The sequence below is a fragment of the Meleagris gallopavo genome, chromosome 4 (genome assembly GCF_000146605.3).
Source record: "Meleagris gallopavo isolate NT-WF06-2002-E0010 breed Aviagen turkey brand Nicholas breeding stock chromosome 4, Turkey_5.1, whole genome shotgun sequence".
Classification (NCBI taxonomy): domain Eukaryota; kingdom Metazoa; phylum Chordata; class Aves; order Galliformes; family Phasianidae; genus Meleagris; species Meleagris gallopavo.
In genome coordinates this window covers 5,224,215-5,231,453 of record NC_015014.2, presented here as the reverse complement: position 1 = coordinate 5,231,453, position 7,239 = coordinate 5,224,215, and positions in this window count along the sequence as shown.

Below are 7,239 nucleotides of genomic sequence, written 5' to 3'. Positions count from 1 at the left end.
GTGCTGCGAGGAGCGGGGGGCCGGCGCGGGCTCTGCCGGTTTACCTGTGGAGCGGGAAGGGAGGGGTGCCCTGCGGATACCCTGCCCGGGTGATCCTGAAACGAGGTTGAAGAACCGCGTGCCCGGCGTCACGTAACTGCCCGAGTCTTTGCACGAAGTCGTGCCGGTGGTGGGGACGTGTTCTGTGTGGGATAATAAATGTGCTGTGTCACACTTTCAAGTGCTAACCGAGGTAAATCGAGGCCGTGACAGCAGGAGCGAGCGGTGATGCTTCTTGTTCAGTTCTCTCTTCTTGGTGGGACCCGTGATGGGTTTTATGTTCTGTATCCCGTGGCAACATAAATGCTTCTCTGCTAGAGCAGTTACTTGAATAGCAAAGCGTGTTGGCACGGCAGATTTGAGAGCAGATACTTATCCCTACCTATTATTTGTTTGTTTTAAGAAACTTCAGTATACTGTAATGTAAAATGTAAAACAAGCTTTCCGTGGGGAAAACTGATTTCCATGGGGAAAACTGTCAACTGGCACTATCATTTATTTCTAAGATAAAAATCTTAGACTGGAGAACTGCTTTCAATTTGATGTTTTTTAGTTAGCAGACAGACCTAAACTTGCAGCTCAGTATTCTGGGCTGTCAGGGGGGCAATTCTGCTTTGAGAAAAGTGCAGCTAGCCTGGATCTCATAGCTTGAAACAAAATGACTTTGCATCTGCCTGCAATGCTTTGGAAAATGCAGTGTGTATTGTGGCAAAGAAAATGAGAAGTGGTTTTTGTTTCTTTCTATTTACTGTCGGTATACAGTACAGTTCCCCCAGTACAGGAAAGAAAGGGAGCTGTTGGAGAGGGTCCAGAGGAGAGCCACTGATGATCAGGGTCTGGAGCACCTCCCCCGTGAAGACAGGCTGAGGGAGCTGGGCTTGTTCAGCCTGGAGAAAAGAAGGCTGCGGGGTGACCTCATTGCAGCCTTTCAGTACCTAAAGGCAGCCTACAAACAGGAGGGGAATCAACTCTTTTGAAAGGGGAAATGGTTTGAAGTTGATGAGGGAAGATTTAGGTTGGATGTCAGGGGAAGTTCTTTCCAGAGAGAGTGGTGAGGTGCTGGAACAGCTGCCCAGAGAGGCTGTGGATCCCCGTCCATCCCTGGAGGTGTTCAAGGCCAGGTTGGATGGGGCCGTGGGCAGCCTGGGCTGGTATGAAATGTGGAAGTTGGTGGCCCTGCATGTGGCAGGGATGTGGGAGCTTGAAGATCCTTGAGGTCCCTTCCAACCCTGGCCATTCTGTGATTCTGTGGTATGTTAGTCCTTAGAATTCTTTGCTAGCCAATAGTAGATGTTGAGTGTAACATGCATTGTAATGTTTCTAAGAACATATTTTCACTGTTCCATTGATGCCTTTCCCCAGATCATTATAGTTTCATTTTTATGAGTGGTTTACAGTACTGCTATTTTTATTCTTTCTGTGGTATATTTTTCAAATTAAAAGTAATACTGTGGTAGGTTTTTTTCTTCTCTCTCTATATATATGTTACTTATTGACTTATAATAAGAACAAGCCTATCCAAATCCTTAACCAGGAAAGATTTTTGCACCTTTTGGTCTCTGCTCTTTGTGAATGTCATAGACTGGTGTTTGGGCCACCTGTTAGTGAGAATCCACTCCTGTCTGTTCTGTTAACAGCTGGGTCTAGTTGTGCAGTATTGTCTAAATCTCTGAATAAACACTTCTGGTGTGATGTGTTGTTTTTCTCACCTTGCTTCAGGGTTTTGGGTGTTTGATACTGCCTTCCACGACATCCTGATAACGAAGCTGAGAAAGTGTGGGATAGACGAGTGAACAATGAGGTGGGTTAAGAAATGGGGCTGACTGGCTGAGCTCAGAAGGTTGTGATAGGCAGTGCAGAGTCTGGTTGGAGACCTGTGACTAGTGGTGTTGCCCAGGCGTTGGTGCTGGGTCCAGTCTTGTTTAACATTTTCATCGACAACCTTGATGAGGGGATAGTGTCCATTTTCAGCATGTACACCAGTGATATAAACTGGGAAGCCGATATTGTAGAAGGCTGTGCTGTCATTCAGCAGGACCTGGACAGGCTGAAGAGCTGGGCGGTATGAAACCAGATGAGATTTAACAAAACAAATGTAGAGTCTTGCACATGGGAAGGAATAATGGTGAGTGTCAGTATGGTTTGGGGGATGACCTGCTGGAGAGGAGCTCTGCAGAGAAGGGCTTGGGGCTCCTGGTGGACAACAGGTTGGCCATGAGCCAGCAGTGTGCCCTTGTGGCCCAGAAGGCCAGTGATATACTGGGGTGCATTAAAAGGAGTGGGCTAGCAGGTCAAGAGAGGTGATCCTCCCCCTGTACTCTGTCCTGATCAGGCCTCACGAGTACTGTATCCAGTTCTGGGCTCCTCAGTACAAAAAAGATAGGGATCTTTTTTTAGTGGAAGGCCATGAAGTTGATAAAAGGCTGGAGATCTCCTTTATGAGGAAAGGCTGAGTGAATGGGGTCTGTTCAGCCTTGAGAAAAGAAGACCCAGAGGGGATCTTATTAATGTTTGTAAATATCTTAAGTGTGAGAGACAAAGGGGTACTGCCAACCTCTTTTCAGCAGTCTGTGGGGACAGCACAAGGGGAAATAGCCATAACCTGGAGCATAGGAAGTTGCTTACCAACTTCTTCATGGTGACGGTGACAAAGCACTGGAACAGGCTGCCCAGGTGGGTTTTGGAGTCTCCTTCTCTGGAGATATTTAAGACCCTTATGGACGCCTACCAGTACAGCCTGCTGTAGAGAGCCTGCTCTGCAGGGGGGTTGGACTCGATGTTCTCTGGAGGTCCCTTCCAGCCCCTACAATTCTGTGATTGTGTGTGTGTGTGTGCACCTTACATTGATATTTGGATAACAGAGTTGTGCTATTTGAATGTAAGCACAAAAGCTGGGACTGCTGTTCCAAGTTGGCAAACGTTGCCAAAGGGCATTCTAGGAACGTTCACTATTTTTTTTTCTCTCGCCTTATTTATGTGATTTCATCTGCATGTGAGTAGGTGCTTGTGTGCAGATCAGACTAGGGGCTTATTTGGTACTAGGAATATTTGTAACCTGCTCATAATTAAAAGAAAAAAAGATAATGTAAGTTCTACTGTTGAAGTTGTTTGAATAGTTTCATAGCTCTTAGGGCTGCATGTTTCTCAACTTCTTGCTTAGTCACCTCATTGGCAGCAGCTGTAGCAACCTGCACAGGGTCAGCAGCAGCAGTGATCGTGTGCACAAGTCTGCTCATACACCCTCCTTGCTCATTTTCCCCAAACTCACACCTCAGCTTTACACCTGCGTGCTCTGAAGGCACATTCCTGTACCTGAGCTCCCCGCAGCAATCTTTATAATGTGAAAACACAGGTTCTGTGTTGGCCAACTTCTGAAGCTGCTCGTGTGCCAGGCCAGCTCTTTACTTGTCCTTGTGAATAATGAGGTGTGTGCAGTGTTTTGTGCTTGTTCCTATTCCAGGCTTCAGTAACATTAGAATATTAGGAAGTTGACCATTACGAACTTTCATAGCTATTTAACTTGAGTCTTGTTTCTGAACATTGGAAACCTTTGTAAAATAATCTCTGAGAATGATTAGAAAAAAAAAACCCAACACATTTAAATTGATTTTAATAGAGAGATTTATACAGGTTGTAAAAATAATGCTGTTTTGTGGAACGTATTCTGCTTTAAAAAGGTAGAAACTCAGAAATTGGCATAGAACTTGGAGATAATGTTTATATTTAATGGCACAATAATAGTTGTTGCTGTTGTCAGAGAATAGAATTGACAAAGTGTTTTCTGGGCTTCATGCATAATAGAAACGATTCTAAACAAAGCCATTAGGGTAGCTGTAAATGTTTTCAGCTGTAGGATCCACATTTGTTTGTATCATGTAGCAAATAATCTTGAATACATGCTTATAGAAATGAGTTGAAATAAGAGAATGTGTAACTTCATAATAGGTTAGACTTTTTTAATGACTTCTGGAGTCTGATCAGCTATTTCCTCTTGAACTTTCTAGATGTTTAGCTTTTTAATTTGTTGTGCATTTTGCTTAGGCTTTCTAGTTATGGAATTAGACTGCGCTCTATTGTGGTTACTTTTTGTCTTCATTTTTTTGCTTATTTCTCATAATTTTTTCTAGAAGTTACCGAGAGTACTCAAATACTCATTTTGAGTGTTTGTACCACAGTACAGTCTAATGAAGAAATATTTCCAAATCCAAATAGTAAAAATACAATTTCACTTCAATAATGCATTTAAATTACAGGTGCAGCTCCTGATTTTGTCATCCTGCCAATTAAAATCAAAGTTCTCCCTTTCCAGAATGATAGTTCTCTTAGAGCTCCTTCCACTCCTGTCTCCAATTAGTATTCTCTGCCAAATTAGTTGGGTTTTGCTGATTTATCTGTAGTTCTTGATTTACTACAGTATTTCCCATGAGGTTTCTATTACTAATTTGTCTCCTGTGTGCATGTTGGGAAAAAAAATGTAGTTCCCCATACGCTTCCAAACACTCATTTTTAGTTCATAGAAGCACAGTATCACCAAGGTTGGAAACAACCTCTAAGATCATCCAGTCCAACCATCCACCTACCACTAGTATTGCCCAACTGACCACATTCCTTCTCACCACATCTAGACTCTTCTTGTACTGGATGCCATTTTGTGGATTGCTGAATTTTTTTTTTTTCATTGTAATTTCCAAAATTCAAAAGCTCTCAAGGAACCTACTTTTTTTTTTTTTTCTCTCTCTCCTAAAATAATTGACATTAATCCTTGCTTTCAACTTGATACCTCTATTTAACAGTCATAACTTCACTTTAGGCTCTCCTGCCGGATACCTGTCATCCATGTGTAGGACCTGACAAAGTAGACATAATTTTAGAAGCTGTACTTGACAGTTCAGCTTTGCACCTGGAGAGAAGATATTCGATGAGAGGAACTTGGTTTGCATTCGGAACTGTTAATGTGCTTGATGTAGTGCATGCTTCACTTCTGGTGGTGTCAGTGCCTCTGGGGCTTTGCTGCTTGTTTCTTTTTCCTTTCTCTTTCTTTATTCTTTTTTTTAAGATGGATATACCTCCTGGGGCTAGCCTGTATGTTTGTATTTCAAAAAGGAAAAAGAAAGAAGCAACTGATAATCTATGATATAAAAATACCAGAGATTAACATAACAAGTTTCTTAACAGATCTGTTTTATTTTTATCCTTTGAAGAAGGCTGGAATGCTGATCATCGTAATGGGCAGAAATGCTGTGTTGACAGAAATCAGGTGACTTCTGTTGGAGCCAGGAAGGGCAGCCATCAGCTAAGTCCTGCTATTGGTTGCACATCTCTTCAGTCCTTCCTCACCTTGCTTTTTCTGATTCCAGTCTCATAAACCTCATTTGTAATATTGCCTCTCAAGATTGAATACTTTCTGTGCGATTCTCTTTCTGCTGGGGTCAGCACTCTGATGGTTTTGTGTCTTGGCTCCAAGAGCCTCTTTTTGTGATGGCCTCTTTCTTGCTTTTTGTCAAGTTTTCTTTTATTCCTTGACTACTTTCAGATCATTCAGATATAAATGCATTGAACTCAAGCAAAATTATCTGGAAGGCAGTCAGTTCAGATGAGATCCTGAACTTGTGAATCTGAGCACATAGCTGAAGGCTGTCCGGTCATTTCTCTGGAAAGATGAAGGTGGTATAAATGATAGAACTTCAGGTAGTCGTGGTGTTGTATAAAAGCTCTGCTCAGTTTTTTTTCTGTGATAATTGCAATACAAGTTCATGTTCAAAAGGAACAAAATCTATAGAAGCAATAAAGAGAAGATTGCATACTGTTGCTGGTCCTTTTTCATCAAACAGATGCGATGGCTGAAGACTAAACAGATAAAACGTGTTGTCTGCAATGGCACATGCAGTTATAGTTCCTGTCCTTGAAGAAGGGAGTGAGTTTTGCCTTTCAGTTCCCCTAACAAATTTCAGTTTTATGCTCATCTCATGTGATCACAAGAAGAATCCAAAAGGAGTCCTTCTTTTCTTTCCTGGACGGAGTATTTATAGCTGTAGGTACTGAGCCTTTAGTTTAAAAACTAATGCCAAATCTTAGATGCATTTTAGGCTTGTATCTCAAGTGGCAACCAAGGAGCATTTCTTTATCGTGACTCAGCTGAGGATCAGCACTTGCTGTGAAGCTTAAGCCTATGAGTTACATTTGCTTTTATATTTAGTTTAGGTTTGTACAAAGGGATTATATTCTATTTATTTTTTAAACAAAACCCAAGCACTGAAAGACTTTACCACTTATTTCACTGCTTATTACTGTACAGAATGCACAGTAATGCAGAAAACTTCTCTTTGATTCTGAGAGTGGAGATTTTTCTAATGCATCAGTAAATGAGGTGAGGTTTAAATCTGAGTTCTCAGCTAGTTCAGCCATTTTGGTTTGAAAGCAACCAAACAGTATTCATGTCAGCAATTGGGTGAATGTGAAAGAATCAGTCCCTTCCAGCAAGCTGGATCATGTGCTTGAGCCAGGTGGTGGAAACTCTTCGGCTACTGTGGGTAGCCATAGCCTGAGGGGCTAGGACACTTTAGAGTGGAGATGAGGTAGTTTTGAATACTTTAAGTCAATAGCCTTAATGTTTTTCATCATGTGACTGGGAGCATGTGTTCAGTATTCATCTACTGTGTAAGCTGTCAGTTCTCTGTTGTGTTGGTTTTTTTTTTTCTTTCTTAAAGCTGGGAAGATAAAAAGTGCTGTAGGATGAGTATTTGGTATTGATTCCCCTTTTGTGAAGGTCAGAAGCAGTGGTGATATTCTGTACTGGTACGTATCATAGAAGTGTAGCTTTGTCTGTGTGATTCTCTGCTTGTCCCTGCTTGCTTTCTTGTGTAGAGAACACTTGAGATTGTGTCTCTTTATGCCATCAAGATTAATTTTGTTCTGGAAGTAGCAGTGAACAGAACCACAATGAGATTTTTATATATGTATATTTTTTGAAATCTCTTCTACTCTGAGAGTACCTACAGCATAAATTGAATTAGTTTTTAACATATAATCAATACCAGTATATTTTTTCACTTAAGGAACTTTATTCAACTGGCTTTCTGATTTATTTCCTTAAATATAACCTGTAATTTGCCAGAATCCTTTCTCACTGCAGGACTGCAACAGGAGCCTTCCTGTTCCTGAGATTTGTCACATTCTTCATAATTTGGCTTCTTGTGTATC